Source organism: Thunnus thynnus, chromosome 18, assembly GCF_963924715.1.
Source record: "Thunnus thynnus chromosome 18, fThuThy2.1, whole genome shotgun sequence".
NCBI lineage: Eukaryota > Metazoa > Chordata > Actinopteri > Scombriformes > Scombridae > Thunnus > Thunnus thynnus.
Window position 1 is genome coordinate 10022516 of NC_089534.1, and position 26780 is coordinate 10049295.

The 26780-nt window shown below is 38.6% G+C and overlaps 1 long non-coding RNA gene across 3 annotated transcripts in view; it reads right to left on the bottom strand.

Annotated features, from left to right (window-relative positions):
* Positions 1–11891: 11891 nt before the first annotated feature.
* LOC137169493 (uncharacterized) overlaps positions 11892–26780 on the bottom strand; it is a 58503-nt gene continuing 43614 nt past the window's right edge. Inside the window, exons 3-7 of one of the 3 annotated variants that reach the window (XR_010924468.1) lie at positions 15487–15537; positions 14694–14758; positions 14490–14601; positions 14268–14394; positions 11892–14133 (exon numbers count right to left, since the gene is read on the bottom strand). This is a non-coding gene — a long non-coding RNA (uncharacterized lncRNA). Of the gene's footprint in view, positions 14134–14235; positions 14395–14489; positions 14602–14693; positions 14759–15486; positions 15538–26780 lie in introns of all 3 variants that reach the window. The other 2 variants (XR_010924467.1, XR_010924469.1) reach the window with 2 other exon arrangements.

A 26780-nucleotide genomic window follows, 5' to 3' on the forward strand; every position in this document is an offset into this window, starting at 1 on the left:
AAGTCAAGAAATTATTAATATTAATTATATGGGGCACCAACTGTAAGAGAGTCTAACAGGGGGACACGACTGTCAGATCTGTGAGGAGCACGGTGGGTTATTAGCAATAATTAATATTTATTTGAGATAATTATTAATATAAAAAATTAATAGAATTACTGATATGTGAATGCATGTGTGTGTGTGTTTGTGTGTTTGTGGGCAAGATGGCAACCGTGATCTCATGAGATGACGTCACGCGATCTTAAAGATGGTGGACGTGAAGTCATGTGAGAACCAAACAGCAGAAGTGATCGAGGGGTCTTCGTTAGACAATAGCAAGATGGCGCTGCCTGGTGGTCGGCGTCTTGCACTCACCCAATTCCATGTAAATCACACACGTCTGCTGGCGGATAACGAGGGGCTGTGTCCCACGTTATCTGACCATCAGATGTGTAAGAAGACACACAGTGTGTGTGTTCGTAGCGAGAGGAAAGAGAGGGGAAGGAAAGTAACCGTGGGGGGAGAGAAGCGGTTGCTTTGTCCACAGAGAGCGCGCACACGGACAGCAGTCTGTAGACGTTGTTACATATAAACTGATATGAACTCCCTAGCCTGCCTAGCCAATAGCTGCAGCAACGGACTGAGCGCCCACTGTTGCTGACGCTCTTCTAAACATGCTAACAGACGCACAGACAGAGCACCCACTGTTGCTACTGCTCAAAGTTTAAAAAATAAACCCTGAGCTCTCCTCCTGCCAGTAAACAGCTCCAGATCAGAGCAGAGTCTGGTGTGACTCACAGGTATTAATCGTTCCGAAGCACCGGCTCTGTTCCCGGCTTTCTCCTCCAAAGCTCCTGGCACTCATCTGCTGTCTGTCCCTCTGCTTCATCTTGTGCATTTACAAACATCTCACACACTCAGACTCAGCTCTGTGACATCACTGATAGTATATCTGGACAACTTTTCATGGGCGTCAGTGCTCTAACCTACGTCACCGTGTGCATTTCCATTTGAACAACTCGGAAAAAAATGCAGATGGAGTCGTTCTTCAATTTTTTGTGACATGCACACATATTGCCTCTCTTTTATGAAATACAAACACAATATTCTTAACAACCCCTGAAATGAATGGTTCTTGTTTCCTGTCATAGGAACGGGATGCTGTGATGAGGTAAATTAATGTTTAGAATGTTAGAAAGAACAGTTTAGGTTGTTTATGAGCCTCTTTAATGCCCTTTGAAGCCAAACCGCAGTTAACACAGTTTAGTTTTAATTAATAAATTACTTAACTAACGTGACACATGAGCAACGTCACTTGTGGCTGCTAACGATCAAAATGTTACATTTTTGGCAGTGACACAGTGTAGTAGCAAAATGGAAAGCTCGTTGATTTCACCGAGGTTCCTTTATTTGACATGATTCATTAATTTATTATTATTCATATTGCACGTCCAAAGGAAACGCAGTCAAACCTCTAACCTCATCACATCATCTCATGCTCCAATCATTCACTTATTTGTCATACCCCAGCGCCAGATAGAACAACGCCTTCCTGAGCTAATGACCCCTCAAGTGTGAGAGGACTTCAAGTGTAGCTTTTTTTATATGACAATTAAATGTGTGCATTTTCAATAAAATGTATTTGGGTGGAATGCAAAAGTAAAGAAATGACGTTCTGTCATGCTATTCACTCATGTCTTTGCCGTCTTCAGGTAGCTACTGTGTGTATTGACTATTTCTGTTGTTGAATGCAATGATCACGGCAAGATGCATATTTGTAAAGGAACAGAAAACCAGATTAATATATTTTATTTCATTTATGAAGATGGAATATAGAATCTATTTCAATTATCATCCATACTATGCATGAGTAGCCAAAAGAGTCTAGTATGCTGTTTTAACTATAATATTAATAGGTACAGGCTTCTTGCATCACAAAATATTCACTTCAATTATTTATCCAATGATTTATTTAAATGGAACAAATAATATTTGCATAGTTAAAACAAGTTGCGTGGCACTTAAAAGCCCTCTCCAATGATCTCGTTATCAGCATCATTGTCATCATTAGAGTCCATAACACCTTCACATAACTCTTCCTCTTCCTCTTGATGCAGAACACTTCTTTTAACAACAATTGTTTTGTAGACAGACTGCACCATTGTCATTAGTTTTTTTTTAGTTGAATCTAATTGGGCTTGCAAAACACACCAAAGTCCCTCATAGGCCTCGAGAGTGTGTCTAAGAGGAAGACATGATGAACAGACTGATTTACTTTTTCATCTAATAAGCATATATATGTTTTCTTCAAGCTTGTTGTAAAACCTTCAAAATATTTTTGAGACCAGGCTATGATTTTTGACACTCTAATCTTTCAAATAACTAGTGCGGTTTTGATGTATCTCATAAAATACTACTAAATTCATATATTTGTTCAACGATGTAACATTATCAATAAGACGATGTGGTTTGATCTCTCCTATTCCCAAATATGAAATAACACGATTTTGTGATGATATGTATCAAATTATATACTTTACAGTCTTTCAATAATTCACTAGTGATGTCTTCTTTCAGTCATCTGGAGTGGCGGCAAAGTGACTGCCAGTGCTGTTGCATTTTTTTTTTTTAAAGAATCCCATCTTCTTCTCTCGGTCTGCGGAGAAGCATGACCTTGTCAAAAGCTTCTTTTTTTTTTCCTTAAAGGAATGTCTGATTCTGTAATGAGTAAAGGAACTCTTATACATTATAATTCAGGTTATATATAACAGTGTTATCAAAAGATAAGGTAAAATTTTAAATATAAGATTAAAAAAGAAAGTTGATTGTAAAGAACATAATTTACAAGTTTTGGCAAGCCCATACCCTTGTTCCATGGTCATAAAGGGCAGCCAGGATGATGTCAACTGAAGCAACAGCGTCTTCCTCTGGGACAAGCAAGTTGTTGAGGCAAAAGGCCTCACCAAGTTTCTTTTTTTTTCCTTCTGAATCTTTGAACGAATGCGGTGCCTGGCCTTGCAGCTGTGTGCAATATAAATCAAAAAACAAAGAGTAACGCACAAGAACCAAGCAAAAGTAAACAACATGCTATCTCATTAGTTAATAATCACAACCAGTTGTTCACAAGAGCAATGTAAAAAATAGTTTCACACCATTCTTACGATATCTGTCTTGTTTTTGGGGGGTTTTTTTTTGCTGGATGCTTAAGGCCAAACTTTCCATGATACACTGCTGCCCAGGAGCATCTTCTTGACTGATGTTAGTTCGAGCTGTTTAATATATTATCAGAGGTTGAAAAACTCATACATAAAAGTAAATAGTCAAGAATGGTCACACTTCATTATTCTGAGCTTGAGCAATGCATACTTGATGCGGCTCATTCCCTGACATCTTCAACCGACCGCAGGAGATCCTTGTCAGTGATCTCTAGGTCACTCTTCAAGGTCTCAAGCTCTATTTCCTCATCTATTGTTCTCTTCAGTATCTGCAATAGATAGGGTTAGAAATGACACTCTGTTTTCAGTAAAACAAATTTATGAATTGCTAAGATAATGCCCAGATAATTAATATGTTGTCCTCCGTGAGCAGACTTTATTGTTATTGTATTGTTTTTTGTTGTCCGGCTCCTATGAAATGTGTATTAGATGTGTATAAAACCTCCCCAGTTCACTAGGAAATCATGTATCGCATCCGTATTAAGAATTTGTTCAATGTCACTGCTAAAAGCACTGAAAATAAAGAATCAGTTGCATGTAAATTGGCCAACAAGAATTAGCTCTTCCAAATTCCTGGGATTTTTGTGCCATCACTCACAGGGTTTCATGCACTTCAGGGATGTGATCTTGTCAAAGAACGGTACTGTACAGGACTGGTAGTGAATCTGACATACCAAAGTCACTTGTTTCTTGAGCAGGAAGATGCAGTGCTAATTTTATTTTATCATAGCGTTTAAATTGCACATTGGAAAACCATTTTAAAAACAGTAGGATTGAGACAATGATACACCTATCGGTCTATTGGCTCTGTAACTGAAAATAGTGTGTGTCGTCCTAAGAAAATTACACAGCAGTTACTCCTTAAAATCAACTCTTATCTGTAGACCAACTTGCAAGACATACTGCTGGTGAGTTACACATCTTTTCAGTTTATTTCCATCTCCTACCAACTTGTTTGGTAAACATAATATGATAGACATCACAGGTACACATAAGCACAGCGACCATAGGCCTGGAAATCTAAACTTACTGCAGTGTCATGCAGGTCAGCCAAGATGGCGTCAATATTCTCTAGGTCATCTGACTCTCCACTGCTAACGTTTAGTATGTTTGACGATGACAACTGCAGTGGAGGAGAAAGCAGCTAACTATATCTATTTAAATTTGGGGGTTTTTGGTGAAATTTCTGACATAAAAAGTTCATTACATAAAAATAAAATACCCAGTTACTTACACAATACATATTTGAGTCAATTACTATAAATCATATTAGACAATTATACATGTACCATATCTTGCTAAGGTTTATTCTTCTCTAGTTACCGTCTGCCAGGTAACCTCACGTAGCCTCCTTCAAGTTGTGGAGTATGCTATTTAAATACTGCTGCAAAATTTAAATTGGCATTAGGCTTGCCGCGGTGGTCGATGTTACCAGTGTTACACAGTGTTGGGACATACACCAATTACATTACTTGCCCACCACCTGTACCGTAGTTTTGCTTTTTTCGATAGAAACAAGCCCATTTATTTTATTTTCGCGTATCAGCATCCATGTTCATCAAATAAAAAAACTCCAATTTGTAAAGTATCAAGCATGTTATCAATACTTAGTCGGACAAAAGGCGATACAATTATAAATTGACAGTGTCTGCTCCGGGAGCGTCTGCAGCAGCAGCAGATTTGCAGAAAAATGTAGCAGACGTCTGTTCTCCGTCCTGCTGCTGTAAACAAACATAATGCTAGCTGTTAGCGAGCAGCTGCTCTCATGTCTCCCCGGGTCTCAGTGCCTCTCTGCCCGCTCAGCCTGCTCTCAGTGTGTCTCTCTACAGATGGCGGGCGAGTTGCTCCAGTTCTGGTTCTAAACGGCGGTAGTCCTCTGGATCGGCCCTATCTGCGTGTGCCGTCGCCTGGCTGTACACGGACAATGACCCGCTGGCAGCAGCTGAAGCCTGCTGTCACTAATTCTTAAATAAGGGAAAGATCTAAACTAAAAATCTAATGTTAAAGATCAAAGTAAGCACTCTATGGATGAGCGTCATTAACGAATATCTTATTTTGTAAAATGTCCGGTGTAAACAGTAACACCGGTGGGATTCAACACAATATGATGAAAGCTAAAAGTCAAAACAAAGATTGTACTATGACCTTATATGTCATATTAAGATACAGGTAGAAATTAATGAGCAATAGGCAAAATAATGTTTAGCTAGAAGAACGCTAAACAGAGAGTTGGAAGCTCTTTTTCAAAACGTTGTATAACCCTTTTCTCTATTAAATATACCCATTTCAATTTGCTGAAAAGAAAGGGTGGAATAAAGGCTGAATTTATTTAGTTATTTTTTAAATATTGAGAACGTATATTTATAAGATATATAGGATATATTTACCTTCTAATCCCAGCCCTAGCCCCAACAAATGACTGTATATGTCAACCCATCCATAATCAAGAAAAGACTGTAATCCACAAAACTTTACTGCAATATACATCTGCATGGATATTCTAGCTCTATTCTGCTGTGTCCATGAATGGAAGTTGGGATTATATAATTGACAAAAGTGTCATGGGATTTGGAAGATGTGAAATTCACCTGTTTTGTCAGATTTCAGCTATATAAGTAGAACAGGGGGTGAACGGGGTCATTCTGACCCTTCTCTGTTGGCGCCTGCTGTTGCTGACCCTGCTCTCATAGTTGGAGAGGTCAATAGCTGTCCAGAACAGTTCAACCCATGTTTATGGCCCCTTTTATTGATTCATTGTAAGCCTTCAAAGATATTACAAAATAGAGGTTTAAATGTCAATAGTTCAGTGCCCAAAGTGCCCTGATTTTTTAAAATTATATATTTACTCCCAAGGTCAAGTCAGTTTCAACAGTTATTTTCAGAGGCTCCACTGGAGTCCAGCCTGCGTGAAATAAAATCTTTCCTTTTGCACGCATATTTATTGGACACAATCCTTCAGGATATTGGTGTTTGCCCATAAAACACAACTTCCATGTCTACAATTTCCCATTCGCTTGCATTGCTGTTTGGAAGCACTTTAGTCTCTATTCCAAGCCTCCAGACTGGTTGTCCATGGTCAGGATTTCGGTAAGTTATGGTAACCATACCTATCTATGTACAATTAACATCTTAGACATCCACCTCTAAAGGTGACACTGCCATGACCTTGACAGCTGTTGTGAAAACTAACTATGATTATCAATCATTGACATTTCGAGTACTTTAGCCCCTCACAAAGCATCCCAAAAGGCCCTAGAGGGTCTGGATTCCAATACCCAATACCCATCTATATGCAGTTAAAGATTTAATCTTCCCCTGGGATCCTTTTGAGGGTCATAGTGGGTCCAGAGAAAAATAAACTGTTTATTTCACTTTTCTTGTCCTTTGTGCCTTTGCTCTAGTGGTTGAATGAGTTGGTGGTAGAGTAGCTTTATGTTACATTAACGTTGTATGCCTGTATATACCTAATAGCTTATAGAAGAAGAATCACCCTCATTTTAGGAAAACAACTGAATAATTGAGCATGGGATACGTATCGGTTGGAAGCTGAAGATTTTGAATTGATGGTAGACCAGATGAGGGATAAGAGGAAGAGGATGGGGCAGTTGAAGAAAGGAGATTGTGAAGTAGGAGAGAAACTTTAACCAACTGTATAAACAGTCTTAGTCAGTCCTAATCAGTCCTAAGAGATTTAGGCCAGACAATGTATATTTGTGTACTAAAGGCACTATAGCCTAATGTTTCTGACACACTAATTATTTTTTATTTCACTATCACATTCACTCTGGGCTTAGGCCTATTTGTAATAGTTGGTGTATATACGGTATATTTATGTATATATCCACATGTCTTGTAAACAATATGATCTTGTCTAGCATGATAAGGTAGGGTAAGGATTACAACAATCAACGTTTTAATCAATGGACTTTTATTTCAAAGGACATTTTGTTACTTGCATGCTCACCTATTTGGCACCAATGCCACGTGTTTGATAATTCTCGCCAACGCGAACATCCAAAATAGGACTACAGAGCCTGGAGATGCAAGTGAGTATGATAAGTGTTTAATTATTTAGGAAGTAACATTTAATTATAGTCTTGTATAATTGTGAAAGTACATATGATACAATTCCTGCATATAATATATATAATTCTATAATTAGTAACAGATCCGCATTCTGCACTTTTCATGGTCATTTTAGCTAAACCTAAACTAAGTACATCTAAGTTACTCTACTATCCTTGCTGCTCCCTCAGCTAGCTAGACCCATGTACACAGTAACTATTCAATCACTTCTCTCTCTCTTTCTCTATTACTCTTTTGTTGTTTTTAGAGATGCCTGTTAGTACGAAGAAAGTATGCCCTGTCTGTAAAGGAAAAATTGTTGTGGCATGCAAAAAGTGCCCCCAATGTGCCCTCATGCAGCCCCACAAGAAGAGGCTGACAGATGCCTGGGTGAAATTCTCGAAAGGGAAAGACGCCTGGAGGGCTAAAAATAAAAAAAACAGAGCAATGACAACAAAGAGCAAGATAGAGCTTATAAGCTGGTAAGTACATTATCACTGTGAATTAATGATAGCTATTTCTCTTTTGTATTAATACTACAGTGTGTAGGGATGAAAAAGTTCAAATATCTCTATACAGCTATGATAAATTTAGTGGGATCCATGAAAAAGACCTCCCCTGAGAACAGCGTAATTGTAGACCCCTGTTTCACAGAGCTAATTACTAAAATCAGTGTCTGGGGCGGACACCAGGCCCCCTCTAGCGTTTCAAAGGATGATCTAGGATCAGGTTTACCCCCTCCATATCATAGAGCTGAAAAGGAAAACTGATCCTCGAGGGGTGTGTCTAAACCTGTATAGTTTTGTTCACCTATGGAGATGCTTTGCCCTTTCATGAAGAAAAAGAACTGCTGCTGGTGCAAAACGTAGTTAGATCAAGCAAAACAGAAAAGAACCAGCATTTCAGAGTTGGATACAACTGCAGGATGCGAAAGGATTGAAGGCTGACAGATAGTGAGCTTTTCTGAATTTCCTGGCAGGCCATATTATGAAAAACTCACTCTGTCAGTGCATGTATATATATTTGGGTCTCTGATGTAACTACTAACACACAAACTGTGAAATAAGACAACCCAATCAGTTTGGTGTGGGATGGCTTGCTCTGTACTCTTGTGATTCAACAAGCCATTCAGATTTGATGCCCCTTCTTATGTCACTTGGGGCTTCATTGAAATTGTATCGATCCATGCCTCTATCGATCTCATTCAGTCCTGTTCAGACCTGGCTGTTCTGAACAGGACTGTTTAGATAGGATTAGAAGGCTGCTGTGGTGCTTGATCCTTGTGGTATTTTGACCAAAGCATGTCATTAAGACCCCAGGGAACTAACTGTTAACTTGTGGAAAATGGATATAATATGGATCCATTAAAGCTATGTCAATCCTCCCATACTCCGCAGACATTCATGTACGCTAGACTGTAAGAAGACTGTAAATTACCTGTGGTTGTGAGACTGGCGCCCTGTCCAGGATGTACTTCTGCCTTGCACCCAATGACTGCTGGGATAGGCTCCAACCCCCAACGACCCAGAATTGGATTACGGTAAGCAGTTAAGAGAGAATGAGTGACACATGCAGGCCCTAATTCACAAAACGTTTAGTAAGCGAAAAACCTCTGCAATAATCAAAAAAGGACCCCAGGCTATTTACAAACCTAGATAAGTGAGTGTGGCATGTGCAACAGTGAAATGCAGAGGTGGACAGTAATGTACATCTACTACTTGAGTACTGTACTTAAATTAATTTTTCACGTATCTGCACTTGAGTATTTATTTTTTTGGAAACTTGACTTTTACTCCACTACATTTGAAAAATAAATATTGTACTTTTGACTCCACTACATTTCTGTTAAGGTTGAAGTTACTTGTTACTTTGAAGCATGGCTTTGAAGTCAGCGGTTGCATCTTTTTTTTTTTCTTTTCTAAAATGCAGCCACATGCTGTTTTCCTCACCTCCAGGAGAAAAAGAAATCACAGTAGCCTCCTCCTACTACACTGTCAGTAAACTTCAAAGTTAATTTTGTTGATTCACAGTTGCATTTGTATGCTGAAGTTTCTATGGGCAATTCTGTGCAGCACATTAGTGGTTCTACAAGGAAGTCGGTGCATTCAGTAAGTGTTGTCAGAGACATATGAGCTTCTGAAAATGCATCGTTTGACTGAACAACTTTCACTTATAGTAGAGTAATACTTGACATGGGATATCTATACTTTTACTCACTAATGGAGTTGTGTACTTTGTCCACCACTGGTGAAATGTGAGGTGATTGTGCTAATGCTGTTCATGCACAGGTAAATAGGTATCTGTCATATAATTATTTTTGCAAATTTCAATGACTTGTAGGTTTGGTCTTACAAATTAAGATGCTTAAATTGGCATAGAACCTCTCAGATTAATTAACCTTCGTTATTTTGGATATTAATATCTTGACTTTATCAGAAAAATGCAGCTTTCCTTTTTCTCCTATCTGCCATTGTAGATATGCATGAGCCTTCCCAATTCTACTTTTAAGGATGTTGTACTGTACGATTTGTGCCATTAGCTGATGAACTTCGGCTGAAACATAGGTTTAAAGCTGTTGTGCATTAGTTTAAAGGCACAAACTATGCTGACAATGAAGCTGTGTGCTTTCATGAGATATTGGAGGTGTTTTTTTCACTTCATTTGCATAAATAGTTTAGTGAACAGGAAACACTTGCGCCACAACTGTTCCCACAGTTGAGGCGCAATTTGCATGAGTTATTTGCTCACTGAAGCAATCTTTGTGAACTGGGCCTCAGTGGATAATGCAGTTGAGTAATGCTTGCATGTTCTCTTTTTCGGTTAGAACGTTTCTCCGCTCTGGGATACTTCCCAGTTTTCATCATAGGGAAGGAGTTTGAGGGGACGGTTGTGGCTGAAATCAGATACAGTATACAAATACAGTTTGATGGCAACATTTGAAACCATATTGAAAAGTAAGTATTATTCTATATATATAAACAAAATGCCTGCTGTATGTCCACTACAGATTTTTATTATTGCAGCAGTAAAGACACAGAGGACTTAGGAGTTGGTGATTGCAAAGGTTTACTCATAGCTACCCTATTGATAGATGGTTACTCCTGATAGAATTTTATTACAGATGTATGTAATTTGTAATTATGTCTTTGAGGTTTTGTATTTTTTTGGCAACTTTTACTCATTAAGCAGTTTTCTAATAAGGGCTCAAAGTTACTACTTTCACCTTTGACTTTCCAAGCAGAGAGTCAAGAATTGTTTTTGGAAACCAAGCAGCAAAGTTACTCTTTTAATAGATTTGTTTTGTCTCAGTATATTGTAATTATGATTCAAGAAAGCAAGTCCCCTGGTACCCTCCACCTATGAAGAACCCCCCACCTCCCTGGTGTGAATGAGTGAGTGAGTGAGCGCAGTCCTAATATAAGTTTAAATACATATAACAACCAAAGTGTCTGACACAGAGACTCCGTGTGTAATAAAATATGTAATTTATGTTATTTCATAACCTGAAAATGGTTATCATAGCCTACCCTCATTCTATTCCCTCAAAAAAAGCGACTCAAAAGCACAACAAGCACAAAAAAATCCTTCTGCAACCTGCAAGACTTCAAGTTACGCCCCCTTCTTTCTTAAAGGTGTATGACCCTCTGAGGGCATTCTGGCTTTCATCTGTTTCTCATTGTGACATTCTTGTTTTCTTTCATCTGTTAAAATCTATTTTAATTAGCTACTATGAAGAAAAAAAAATAACTGAAGGAAAAATTAACTTTGAAGAATAAGATATGATGTTCAATGAGCATTTAAAACACAGAATTTACATGAAGAATGAAGAGTATATAACTAATTATTGACAGATCAAAACGACCTGGATTAAAAAAAAAAGATTTTTGCAAACTACAAATCCCAACATTAAACTGATACATTTTATATTTTTTTTACTCTATGTGCAGTGGTGGTAAATTATTCATCAAATCATTATTTCTATAATAATGTTTTTCTCTATGTGCAGTGGTGGTTATTCATCAAATCATTAAACAAACAGGGTAACAGGCTTAAAACAGTCATTTTGTCCTCTTGTTACTAGCTCACCAGCTTCTTAAAAGAGATGTGATGAGTGCATGATTGATCAATGTGAATTAAGCTTGGTTTTTTGGGGTTTTTTCACTCATAATGTCACTGTATGTCATTTCACAGGTGAGTTGAGGTGTCCGCACACCTAAAATTCTTCTCAGCAGGTGCAAATGGAGGCAAAACTGTGCAGAGCAGTGTGCATGGAGCTCCTCCACCGCAGAGTACTAAATAACTAAAAGCGTTATTTGGCTTAAATGTCCAACTGTCATAAATATCTGGATGAGTATGCCCTCTGGTACTCTTCTCATCTATAAAGCAGATACAGTAAATCTCCATTACTAGCACAATCACACTGGTTTTAGAATGGGCTATAAGAATAAATTGACTGCACATAATGAATGAGTGTACAATTTGTCAATGTCAATATTGTCAGTATTTAAAATGTATGACAATCACGCTCTTCCTACTATGTTGTCAAAAATTCTGCAGACAAGCTCAGAGGGGTAATTAGTCAAAGTATTTTTATCATTAACTTGCTTGACAACACCAACAGTATCTGCTTTATTCTCTTGGAACGAGCCTTTCAACTCCTTGAACTGATTTCCCTTTAAGTAGCTTCAAAGTCAGGCGGGGGAGAAAATAAAACTTTTCCACACTGTATGAAAATGCCACATATTCTGCTACATAAGAAGGTCACATTCTGTGTTGCAGCACTTCATTGAAGCCACACCACATTGATAATGCTGTCATTTATATCAGGTACAAACAATTTCCAGGTTACTCAGCTTAGAAAACTCTTCAAGGAAAAATCTACCCACTGATGCTCCTGCAATAATAGATTTCAATTTGTGATGTTCGATGAACATGTGAATGTTTATAGTACAGTGGAATATTCAAAGCCAAGATGCCATTGTTTTATGGCTGCAGCATCACATCTAATAGAAAATCAGATTTCTTGTGCATCATTTTATAGACATTTCCCTGTAGTTCATATATTCAGGACATATTTGGAAACTTGTGCAGTAATGATGAACCCACTGATGGTAGAGCTGAAGAGGTTACTCAGAAAGTGCCTCCAGCCACATAAAAACAGTCAATGCTGCAGTTTCCTGCAAGATCATTTACAGAGAAGAATCCTTGCAGTTTTCCTCTCTGTCCACATCCCCTGTAGCCTTCACAGTGTTTGTAAAGAGAATTGGACTGAATGCAACAGGAGATTAGATATGGAGTGCTGAAGGTCCATCTATACTCCTCTGAAAATGCGTTCTAGTTCACCACACCTGATGACAAAAGAACTGAAGGGTTCATGTGTGAAACGTAGGGTTTTTTTTTCTATGTGAAATTTTCTGGTAGCAGTGTTTCCTTGGTATGCATTTAACAGCAAGGCATTAACCACCACTGCAAGAGAAATGTGAAATTAAAATAAACACTTATTATCTAGAACAAAACAAACAAACAAAAAATAGCCCAGTGTTTTAAAAGCAGTGATTATATTACAATTAAAATCTTTTTAGCACTAGAACCTCAACTTGAATTATAACTTACGCTGAAACATAGACAGATAAAGGGCAAATGTAGATTCATCACTCACATCAACACAGCTGCACAAAAATTACAGAGGATACACTGTGGTAAACTGGTATAGAAAACAATAAGTTAGGCAAAATTTATGTTCAACACACATTTTACATTTTAATAATGGCAAGTGATTACTCCAGGTGTCAGCTACATTCAGTGGGACACAGATTGATAAGCCCAAAGTTCCTCTGGAAGTTCCAGTGCATTTTTAGATGCAGAACCTATGTATGAGTGTCACTCACAGGATCAATGTTACCTATAGGTGCGCTCCATTTGGACATGCCGGCTTGCCACTTCTGATATTGCAGCGAGTGCAGAGTAAAGTTGAAATGGAGTGTGGGTGGAGCTTTAGGCTACTGGCTATTACGTGAATTGTGTAACTTAAGCTGTGAAAACAGACAATAAATTAACAATTACTAGTTTTTAAAAATCGTCAGTGAAATGAGCAGAGGCATAAATAACTGAACAGATAACAGAACACCTGTGCATAGGGTTGGGTGGTATACTGAATATTTACCATATAATTGCGTTAATTTTCATGATGGTATAAAATGTTGTATTATCGTGAATACTGAGAGGTTTTGGCTGTATTTTAGATGCATGTCGGATTAGAGTGTGCTTCCCGAATGACTTTGTACGCTCCAAAACTTGACCAGCATATGCTGGTTTTGCTGACCTGACCCACAGCACACACTATAGCTAAATCACAGTTAAATTTGTCACTGGATTACCATCATATTGCTTGCAGAAGCACAGCTTTGATGGTTAATTTTTTTTTTTTTTAAGCCAGAAGCCTACTGCTGCCACCCACAAACCCTTTGCTCTGCCCTCACTGCATTGTAAGAATGGCATGTCCAGAGTGCACCTATAGCTGACCATGATCCTGTGAGTGAATGACTCACCTATAGCTCAGAGGTGCTTTGCATCTAAAAAGATGGGAGGAGAGCAAAAGGAAAGACACTCACTCTTCAGAAAGGATTCCTCTGTCACTATCCTCCAGAAACGTGTGCGCATGAGAGCCAGAGAACAGATTGCAGGGTTGCCATCTGTGGCACCACAAGGATGAATTTCCTCAGGCAGCCATAAACATAAAACATGAGTCACTGCAAAATCAGTAGGCTCAATATAATCAGTAGGTCTCCATCATCATCTTGGAACAAGCACACATTGTCAGAGGCGAAGGACCACTCTTTACTTGCATGCTCTGTAGCCTCCACATTTGTGCCTGCAGATAAAATATATGTAGTTCTTGTCATTTCCAGATTAAGACACAGTATGTAAGAAGTGGAAAACTGGCATGTCTACATGGAGCGCATCTCTAACTTACTGTGATCCTGTGAGTGAGTGAGTTTCACCTACGTCTCATAGAGGTGCTTCACATCTAAAAACTCATCATTCCCTTCGAAGAGGACTCGACTCTGCATGGCTCCTCCACCTTGCATGGGTTTGAGAGGACAGGCTCCTTTACATCGAGGGAGTGAGAAACCTATTACGTAACAGATTAGTATGTGTAAGCACAACACTGATGATTAATTTAGACCAAATTTATTGGGCCTGTAAAAATTTGGCCATAATTCTTACCATGGTGACCTCATCATATTTCCTCTTCCCAGGGATGTGGAAAATTGGGTCCCGACTTCCCCTGGCCATCTGCTTTCCCTGCTTGGTAAAGTGGACAAACCTCCGGCCATGGCTGTAGTAGTAAATTTAGAAAATTCAAATTTACCTTGCTGTCCCAGATTACTGCTAATATTATCTTGAATTTATATTGACTTTTTAAAGTACCCTTCAATCTCAAGATTCTCCATCAAAATTGTGCACCATCACCTCCTTAAGCAAAGCATGTCATGCTGAAGCAGAGAACAGAGTACAATAAATTTACTGTTCAAGTTTCAAATTAAGTTTACTTGGAGGACTAACTCACTATTTCCAGTCTGAAAAGGCTTAACAAGTCCACAAGTTTACATCAAACAAAACAGGACGACAACCCCTGGCTTAAACCCTCATAGCAGCAAGAAAAAAGTCCTGCAAAAAACCCAAAAGTAAAAGGGAAAAAAGGGAAGAAATCTTGGGAAGGACCACAGAGGGGGGCCCTTCCTGGACCAAAGTAAAAATCAAATTGCACTTATTTTAACCATATCTACTGTATGAGCATTGAAATTAAACTGACAATTATGAAATCAAATGGAGCCTCCATGACAACATACCAGCAGTACTGCAAATATAGCAAAGTTGTGTTGGTATATTTTTTTGTGTGTGTGCATGATGAAGTCAGCAAGTTGAATGAAAAGAAAAAGAGAGAAACCTCTGTTGCAACAGTTTGACTCTATTACATTACAGTAACTGCTTTAGGTGGAACTGAGGAGAAGAGAAACAAGTACTGACATTGTGCTGCCATCATTTGGGCCTTGTTCCATTTACACGAGCCCAATGCCAGTAAAGTAAAGGAAGAAACTACACATGTGAAAAGGGCTATAGACACTGTTAATGGACGTTCTGTAAGAGAACATAAATTAAAAATGTGTTCATTTTTTAATTTTAATTTTTTATGTTTTCCTTCCAGAAATTTTTCACTCACCATTATTATGAAGATTCCACAGTCAATGCCAAAATGTTGTTTGAGGAGCCCCTGATTAAAAATAAATAAGTTTAATGAAAAGCAAACTACAAAGTTCAATAACTTAATAAGATTTCAAGATGTGTTTTAGTGTGATAGGGTCTTGCTTGGTGCTTTGTAAGTGTGAAAGGAGAAACAGAGTAAAGTAGTAACAGCCCAAGTTATGACACAAACCAATAATTAATAATAAAAAAAGTGATATGGAGATAAATGTTCTTTGCAAATGATTTTAACATCCAGGCCTGTTAATTCTGTCCCGAGACAACATGCTGTGCAATAGAGCTGATAAAAATAAAAATGGCATCAGTAACTTCTAGAAATATTTGAACACAAAAAATATGAACATGAAAAGGAGCTAACATGATTGTCAGATGAAGTCTGTACTCCCAATACTGGAAAATCAGGGAACATGACTGCCAGGTGACACAAATTGGGAAAGTCTGGGGAACACTACTGGCAAACAGCAGTAGTTCAAACAGTCAGAGCAAGTCTGGGGAACGCGACTGTCAAATAACAACAGTAGTTCAAACAGATTGAGCAAGCCTGGGGGACACGACGTCAAGCAAACATCTTCCTTTAAAAACCTTAAGATGTTTCAATAAGGTTTGTTTCTAAAGCTTTGTCCCCTGTCTGAATATTGGGAATCCAGGAACAGAACCTTTCTCTTAAGTGGCTTCATAACCTACAAGGAAAACAGTGGATTACTTGAAGTGATACTTGTACTAAAATAGATCTTTATGTAAATGTATTAAAATAGGGAAAATAAAGCATAAATACCCAAAATGAGAGAGAGAAGAGAGAAATTAAAACAACACAATTCAAAAGTTAAAACAACACAGTTCAATGTTAAAACAAGAGCATTTAGTCAAAAGTGCTTGAGGAAAGTAAGGTTTTCAGTCCTGATTTAAAAGTTTCAAGGGTTGGGACATACCCTCTGCTGCATAATGACTAAAAGCTGCTTCTCCTTGTTAAGATTTTACCCAGGGCACCACTAGAAGTCCATTCTCTAGTGATCTAAGAGGTCTCACAGGGTTATATTACTCAAGCATATCAGTCATATATTCAGGGCCAACTCCATGTAGAGATTTATAAATAAGTAATAAGATAATAATAAGACTTTAAAAATCAATTCTGTGGCAACCTGGCAATCAGTGTAGAGATTTAAGAACTGGGGAGATGTGGGCTGTCCTTTTGGTTCTTTTCAGAACTCTTGCGGCTGAATTTTAGATAAGTTGCAGGTGTCTGATGGTCTTTTTAGGAAGTCCTGTCAGAAGTCCATTGCAGTAATCCATTTTGCAGGAGATAAAAGAATGAATAATTTTTTCGAATCTTCTTTTGTCATAAGGTCCCTGACTTTGGCTATGTTTTAAAGGTGATAAAATGCTGATTTTGTTATTGCTGGGGTGATATCTCCATTAAAAAACTTACTTTAAAGTCCTCCATGCCCGCTGGTTAACTCTCTGATTGTTGTGATGTAAAATGCTACACATAAGGAAGATGTGGCTTGCTGGGGAGAGAGAGTTCATGAAATAGTTGTTCTTTCGCATGCCAAAGAACAGTTTCTCCACTATCCGGGAGTTGAGCCACCCACATATCTCAGGCACAAGTCCAATTACTCTCAGAACATCCTTTTCATCTCTTGTGTTGTACTGATGAAAAGTGTCATACAATGCATAGTGCTCTGCAGAACCATTTGCAGGATGGCCATTATGATCAGGTGGGTCTTTTTTCAACTACAACCATGGCAAATTAATTTTCAGTTCCCCTTTCTTGCCAGATGCAATATTCTCTGGGGTAGCTGCAGCCACTCTTCCCTCCAACGGACTGAAGGGCAGTCTCTCTGGCTCCTGTAGGTTGGTATGAGTTACTAATCCCGTGCAGAATCATAGATGGCAACATATATCTGCATAATGTTGTGGGCTTTTAGCTCTTATGTTGAATTTAACAAAGTTTACAATGCCACACGGACACATGATCACTGCCCAGCCACCTTGAAATGAAAATACACATGATTAGCGTGGCCATTACCGTGGCTGTCTTCAGGTACACATACAGACACATGGTGACTGTAATCACAGGTTTACAGAAATTCAATATTTTCTGATGTCATTACATAAATAATGGAACTATATATATGTCAGATACTTACCAGATACTCCCCAAACTTTTTGAAAGTTTTTGCCATAAGTGCTCCTTGTTTTCATCTCCTGCCTCAAACGGAAGAAAGGATCCATTTTGGAGCCTTTTGAGTCGACATCACATTCTTTTACAAGTTTCCTCAAAGCCTCAACATGTTTAAACGTAGATGCGACAACAGCCATTAATTAATTGAAAAGTAGGACAAATGATCGTAATCTTTCTTGCTTTTTGGCATTTAGTTAATCGCTAAATCTGGAAGCTGTTTCATAAGCATCCAGTACAACAATGGACCGAATGCCTATAAATAATTTAAAGTTCAAGTGCATTTCTATCACATTTAAATAAAATGTTAAAATTCACCTCCAAGTTCATTAGTTCACTTGAGAGCTGTTCTTCTGTAATGTCAATGTCTGCCTGTTCTACAACAGACTTCTTTGCTGAGTACTTTTTTGCTGGCTCTGGTATGAGGCCCAATGTGTGGTTTCCCATTTGTCATAGGAAGGTTAAACTTTACATGGATTCTCATGATTACCTTCGTAATTTGAAAAACAACAGCTTTCTTAAATTTTAATACATTTAATGCAATTTAGGGCAGTTAAAATTATTACACAATCATCCATGGCACTAGAAAAACATGCACCTACATAATTACAAGCAATTGTAGATAGATAGATAGATCTTTTGGAAAACTTTTCTAAATATGTCTGCAGAATACTCCCTTTATAGAACCATTCATATCTATAACTTACTTTATAAAAAGCCTCTGTAAACAACTTCTTGGTCAACAGATTGCCAGAATTCTTCAATATCAACATGACCTTCAAACTCTGGCAGAGGATCCTCAATGTCACTCACTGTAAGACATTTTGTTCAAAATCAGTGTTTGGTGGTTATTAGTCATGTTAAAAGGGTAGCCAGATAACTACTTATCTGGCATGCTAAAAACTCCCTTCTTGTGCAAATCCATTATCACGACAGGCGGATGGAGCCCACGGTGCACACATCAAAAACTGTAATCATGTGCTGTCAATGCCTCAAAGTGAAGATAACCATGAAGAACGGAGTCATGATTCGGATTCTTTTTTTGGTTTGTCTATTCCAAGATGTCCCTGCCAACTGCAGTGTGATTTTGTAATAGCATTTGAAATTAGATCATGACAGATTGTAAGACATGTTTGCTTTTCTGTTGCCATATTTAACCAAACAGGATTTTTTTTATGGGAGAAACTCTAAGGACAAATAAGGAAAGTAAGAAAATAGTTTAATTTCTGCAATAATTCACTGGTGGACACAACATATGCTTGCTTATAAAGACTTCAGAACTATCCAAATTCCTGCATCATCACCGACTCTTTAAAACAACCAGATTAAACTTGTACATGATAAAACATGTAATGATGGGTGCATTAATGTTGTATTAATGCATAAGTGAAGATTACCTAAACAGACAGTCTCAAGAACAGGCAAAGATGCATTGAAATTGTGCAGCCCCTCAGTCCATTCGAAATTAGAAATTTCCACATACCACACACCTTTTACAGTATGTGGTCACATCTATAAGAAACAAAAATAATACTGTATTAGTGATGGGATCTGGGTCCTTATGAAATAATGTAAAACTAGACTAGGCCATGTAAATATAAAGAAACAATAACGTATTCCTAAATTAAACACACCTTCCAGTATGCCGGTGAATGTGACAATCTTTGCTTTCTGTGTAATTAAGATTGGTTCCAGGAAAAAGGGAGGCATAAAAGGGAGGCTTTCTGAAGCATACAGTGCAAAAGGTCTCCAGTGGAATGAATTGCTTGGGCAGTGTCTCTATGTTGTGATGAAGAAAAATCTTTTGGCAGAACAGCTGGTAAATTCTTGTTGTTCAGCAAGTAAAGGACAATTGCATTCAAAGCATTTCTGTCAGGTGAATATAGAAGAATTTCCAGTGCTGTGCACATCTTGAGGACCAGATTCTGCAAAGGTGTCAAACACATCACTGTCTGTACTTCTGACTTGTAAGAAAAGTTCAAGTCAGGTCTAGCATTTTGCAATGGACTTATGAGGACAGGAATTTCTTGGGTTAGAGCATGAGCAGTCCCAAGTATTTCTTCTCCTTAACCGTGAATAATATGAGGTGCATGTTTCCAGTACTGACATATATTTTTGATGTTCCATTGCCAAAAGTGACCACTTTACTCAGTGGGCAGCTCTTAGACTCTGCTTTCTGCTTTCTAGTGAGACACATTTTCTTTGTGTTGTCAAAATCCACTTTCTTCTCACCATATCTGATGTCTGGTTCAAATGAAATACGACAGTATAACACATGGATGCACTGAAACCCTATTATGCCACTTCTTCTGGAAAATTCTGAAGCCCTTTTGAATTGCTCTAGTTCACAGCTCACTTGATGGTTGTTTACCCAGGTGCATTTATGTATATGTATGGGGTTTCTCGGTCCAAAAAAGGTCTTCTGACAGCGAAAATGCCCTTATTATGGTCTATGCATTGGGATGGAAGATGGTGATTTTCTGTTATGTTTGTATTTGATGATGAGTGACATCTTTGAATATGTATCTTGATGTTTTTCTTGTTCAAAATCAAATTGCAGCATGTAGTTCTTTTGGGTCTTGACTTGAGTATGTTTGGCTTACTCATACAGGTGGTTTGGGCATTATTAGATGAGGCAGGTGTGTCATCATTGTTAGACAGTGTAATGAATGTTGGATAGGAAGCTGTTGTTCTCCGAGCTGTGAAGCAGTGGACACTGGAGCATGCAGAGACACTGAAGGCTGCAGAGAGATATTTAATTAAAAGGACCAGTGTGTAGAATTTAGTGACATTTAGCAGTGAGGTTGCAGATTGCAACCAACTGATAACCCCTCACGCTCCCCTTCCAAGCGCATAGGAGAACCTATGGTGGCCACGAAACTCGCAAAAAACTCGAAAGGCCCTTTCCATAACCAGAGTTTGATCTGTCCATTCTAGGCTACTGTAGAAACATGGCACTGCAACATAAGTATGTTTTCATTAGTGAAGAAGAGAAAGAAAAGAAAACATACTTCTGAATATTATATTCCATTTCTGCCAATATTTCTTTGAATATATCCAGCTAAATCTTACACACTGGTCCTTTAAACAGTTATCTCAGGAAAATATTCTTACCATTGTTTCCACATGATCTGCCATCTTGCCAACATCTCATTTTGACATCTTGTGTGGTCCTATGGAGGGGCCCGACCCTGTGGTTGGGAACCACTGGACTAAACTAGCTAACTGTAGTAGTGAAGTGAAGTAGTTCCCTGATGCTTCAGTATTAATAACCTAATGATGTCATATATAATAATATATCAGTCAGAGGGACCAAACCACTACTTTTACTTTCATACTTTAATTACATTTTGCTGCTAATACTTATGTACTTTTACTTAAGAGGGAATCTTCATGCAGGACTTTTACTTGTAATGGAGAATTTTTACATTGCTGTATTGGTACTTTTACTTAAGGACCTCAATACTTCTTCCACCACTGGTGAGTGGGTTGTTCGCCTTGTAGAGAAAATGTACTAATGAACATTTTTGTTCAGAGCATACACTAGTTATACTGTAGGTTTGTATTTTTATGTTTGTTTATGTGCAGGTGTGGGAATGGGTTGGAAGGTGTGTGACACGCAAACAAACAATATGCAACATAATAATGAAACAAATAAAAAAAAACAGAAGTCAGATACCTTTATGTCTGTGTGTGTGACAGCCAAATCTACCCCCCACTTACACACACGCACACTCACTCCCGGAGACCCACCAGAGATTCCTTAGTGCAGCCATTTTTAAAAAGCACTTCTCATTTTAGGAACATTAAGCTCGAACTCAGAGCAATCCTGCTGCTTTTCAGCACACACCATGATGCACTTTTCCTCGACTCATGTCAAGTTCAATTAGCTCCTAGATCAAATCTTACGACAAGCAATCTGTTGCTCTGGCAGCTGCACACAGACCCCCTCCTGGTTGGCTGCTTTCTACACTTAACTTTCTCAGCAGCATCGCTCAAGGGCATATGACTTGACTCTATGAATTATGTATTGGCTCATATTCTGCTACAGCTTATAGGCTAGAACAGTCATGAGCATCTGTGGCCATCTCGGGACCAATGAGGCTCTTGATTGGTTATACAGTATGTCGAAGTCCCCAGGGGTGAGCGGTCACAAAGGTTCAAGTCCAGGTAGATAAAATTACTGATACATGTTAGCCACAGGCGTGATGCTAGTCCTTGGGGAGGAGTGGGAAATAGGATATCTGGGTGAGGAGTGCTGACAGTCTTGCTCTCCTTTTACACTACACTTTTAGTTTCTGGTTGTTTTATCTATATGTTTTAACAAGGTAAAAGATTTAATTATTGGACGCTCAGATTTGAAGTTAAGTTTCCTGGTTGGGACAGCCTGCCGCAAGTCGATTTGCTGCTAGCATAATGGGGCTTGTTTTTAGCATGGGAGCTAACTAGCCAATGGGAACTGCAGATACCGGGTGTCAAAACGCTACTAACTACCAACTGAAGCATAATTTCCATAGCGTGTCCACTTGTTGGGCCCGTCTCAGTGCGGTTTGCTGCTTGATGTCCTTTTTGTGGGTCACCTCTTGTAAAATGATATCAACACTGTGGGCTTCACGTTGCAGCCCCCGTGTGTATGTGCACGAGCCCTCCCTGCTAGCGGCTGCTACCCTCCATAACTGGTCATTAACCTATAATTATGCACTTTTAACACTTGATCTGGCCTCCTTTTTATTTCTGTTCCCCAGCCACCCCATCTATAATCCATGGCTCCACTCACCCCTCCATCCGGCTGTGTTAGCTGTTAACCAGTTAACCTGTACAACCCGCAACTTAGCTTTTATTGACAATTTTAACCTCTTCTGGAAATGCCTAGCCTTCTTCTGTCCTGATGGCATCGACCCCAATGGCCTAGGCTCATGCACTTTAAATGACAATTTATTTTACACAATCTGGAACTCTCCCTCACCCTGACTATCCTCCATTGCATTTCCACTCCTGGTCACTTCCAGTCTCCACCAGCAAACCTCTCCCAAACCACACTAACGTTAACTCCCCCTTGTTAGGAGTGCGTACTACCACCTCCCTAGGCACATGTAATTTTACACTGCTTACTGGACACAGACCCAGTGCTGTTGATACAACGCCTCTACAGACAGTGAAGAGCAGCTCCAATGTCCGGTATTCCTGTTTGACCAGCATCAGGATGAACAAAGTGTACTCAAAGTGCATAGCTACTTTATCCAATTTGACTCCATTTGTGCACCAGCCACAGACTGTGTCAGACAATGCCTCCAGTACACTAAATGCAGCTTTATTAAATATCAGGTCTCTGGCTGGCAAGTCACTACTAATTAATTACTAATTTTATTACCAAAAACCTTGATATTGTTTTTAACCAAAAGTTGGTTAAATGAATACAATGGTACAGCGGCCCTTATCAAATCAACTCCCACGAACTTCCATTTTCTCAGTGAGCCCAGAGTGCTTCGGGAAGGAGGTGGAGTAGCCACTTTATGTATGTCTACCAGTGCAGACAGTTGTCATATGGGAAGTTTGGTTCTGTTGTTGAGCAATATTAGTAACCATCTACAGGCCCCTAAAATATAGTGCACACTTTTTTGATGACTTTGCTGAACTGCTGTCTGCAGTGTGTATTGATTTTGACTGTGTTGTTATAGTGGGTGATTTTAACATTCAAAGATGGCAGTGCTAAAGAACTTCTGCACATCCTGGACAACTTTGGCCTTTCCCAGCATGTAATGAACTCAACACATTATAAGGGACATATTCTGGATCTAGTTATTTCCAAGGGTCTTCACATTTCTGAGGTTGTGGTGATTGATGTTGCCCTTTCTGATCATTACTGTATTTTCTTTAAAATGACCATCTCTGCTGACACCAGCAGAATTAAAACAAAGGTAATCAGAAAGCACTATACCAATGAAAACACCTTATCATTATTCACCCAGGCTTTTACACCCACATCAGCTCTGCCTTCAGTTCCTGTCAATGATCTTGTGAACAGTTTCAGTTCTGAAGTTATAATTGTTATTGATACCATTGACCCATGAAAATCAAAGTTGTCTCTGGTAAGAAAAAAGCACCATAGAGGAATGCCACACTTGTAAAATGAAAGTGTAGACAGGTGGAACGCAGGTGGCGAAAAACCAAACTCCAGATTCATTATAAGATCTACAAAGAGAGACTTCACATGTATAAATTGGAACTAAAAAGGGCAAGTCCTTTTTCTCTGAGATTATTAATACAAATAACAATAATCACGCACCTTATTCACTGTTGTTAACAGACTGACAAACCCCTCAGCATCATTCCCTCCTGAACTGCTATCCACCAAGTTATGCAATGACTTTGCATCTTTTTTCACAAATAAAATTCTATGGATAAGACAAACAGTCTGTAACTCCATCTCGGGCTAAATGGCTATGTCGCCTGTGCCTCAGTATAGATCCACTTCAGTTAATTTGGCACATTTTCAGATTATAATTATGCAACCTTGACAGAAATTGCCTTAGAAACACCTTAGACCTACTACCTGCTGCCTTGACACTCTGCCTAGCTTCTTTAAAGATGTTTTTAACTGCATAGCAACAGATGTTCTACAAATAGTCAATAGTTCTCCTCAGTCAGGCCTTTTTCCAAGGGTCCTGAAGACTGCAGTTATTAAACTGCTTTTAGTATTATGCCTCAATATTAAATTACTACAGGCACATATCAAATCTACCTTTTTTAGGAAAGATCATTGAAAAGGTTGTTTTTCAGGAACTCAAAGCTTTCTTGGTGCAAAACAATTTCTTCAACACTATTCAGTCTGGATTTCGACCGCACCACAGCACCAAGACTGCATTTGTGAAATGACATTCAGCTGAGAAGTGATGCATCAAAAATTTTGGTTTTGGTATTACTGGATCTCAGTGCAGCATTCAACATGGTTGACCATAAGACACTGCTCGGCAGACTGGAAAAATCCCAGACTTTCTGGCACTGTGCTAAGTTTGTTCAAATCATATTTACAGGATAGGGACTATTTTGTGTCAACTGGCAATTATGAATCTGAGCAAATTAAAATCACATGCGGAGTTCCTCAAGGGTCCATTCTTGGGCCTCTTCTATTCAATATCTACATGCTCTCCCTTGATCAGATTATGGAACATTATAACATCAACTACCATACTATTGAAGATTACTCACAACTCTACATAGCAGTGTCACCACATGACTACAGTCCCGTATACGTATTTGCTGAATAAGTGCTTTTAACAAATCAATAAGGGAATGCGCCAGAAATTTTTTCAACTGCACACAGAAAAAACTGAAATAATTGTTTTTGGCCCCAAAGAAGAAAGATTAAAAGTCAGTGCTCACCTTGCCTCCATGACACTAAAACCTACAAATCAAGCCAGAAATCTTGGTGTAATCATGGACTCAGACCTAAATTTCAACAGCCACATAAAAACAATTACAAAATCAGCCTACTACCACCTTAAAAACATAGTAAGTATTAAAGAATTTTTTTCTAAACAAGATACAAAAAAACTAGTTCAAGCGTTTATTTTCAGCCGGCTAGACTATTGTTATGGTGTCTTCACAGGTCTTAGCAAAAAATCAATCAGACAGCTGCAGCTCATCCAGAATGCTGCTGCCAGAGTCCTCACTAACACCAAGAAAATGGAGCACATTACTCCAGTCCTTAAATCACTGCACTGGCTTCCTGTGTGTCAAAGGATAGATTTTAAAATCCTATTACTAGTCTACAAAGCAGTAAATGGTCTTGGGCCCAAATACATTTCTGATTTACTTGTACATTACGGAGCATCCAGACCCCTAAGGGTCATCTAGGACAGGTTTACTCAATCTTCCAAGGATCAAAACAAAGCAAGGTGAAGCAGCTTTTAGTTTCTACAGGTATGCTCCCCATTTGAAAAACAAGCTTCCTGAATACTTGAGCTAAAACTGTCAGCTCATTTAAATCAGGGCTTAAAACATTATTATTTACTGTGACTTTCCACATGTTACTTCTTTTTGATCTTCAGCTATTTATTTGCTTGCTTTTACCTTTTGCTTTTATTCTTTTCAATGCGATTTTAACGTCTTTTTTGTCTTCTTTTAATGTATTTTATATTGCAATCTTAATCATTCCTTAATGTCTTATTTTCAATGAATTTATGCCCTTGTAAAGCACTTTGAATTGCCTTGTGTCTGAATGGTGCTATATAAATAAACTTGCCTTGCAGAGAGAGAAAAAAAGAGAAATAAAGAGGGAAAGTTCTAAAATGAGAGGAGATGAAGACAGAGAAAAGAAAAGACGTGTGAGCAACAGAGAGTCCCTCGTACAGTCACGCAAGCATGAATTAAAATGCCAACTCTGTGCAGGAGAAACACCAGGGGGTGTGCACACAGTGCAGGGCAGGATTGCCGTTGCTGAATCAAACACATGCACATGCAAACATATGCACGAGCACACGTGCAGGGATGTTGTCAAGTTACGTTAGCTGTACAGGGCTTCATTTGCATCATGTAGACTACGTACGTATATGGTTATTACCCCTCAAGAACAGATATAGCTGTAAAACAATAACATGATGTGATGTTCTTTCAAACATACCACAACTGAACACAGTTTGCCCTTTGCTTTCTCTTGCGTAAAAGAAACACTTCTACATCAGCACCTGCATACAACACTCTTCCATTGAACCTGATAAATGAAATTCATCTGGGAAAAGTTTGGCGTCCGAGTATTAAATCGTAGAAGAAACACAAACAAGGAATCCCCTCTCTTGCCCATGAGGCAGCACAGTGGGACACATATGGTAAGGTAGATTTATCTCATTCTAAGAACTGCATTTATCTGCTTTAGAAGTCTCTCTGGATGAGATAAATGATAGCACCTGCTGTCACCAGGGAAATTAAATAGATTATTTTTTTAGTGTGCTGCACTACAGATGGCACAGGAGCCTCGACTTCCAATTGTGTATTCATGCAATCAACGCTCAAGTGGTGGATTACAAGATTGATTTTTTTTTACTTTGCCTTGGCTTGTGCAGTTCTTACCAAGT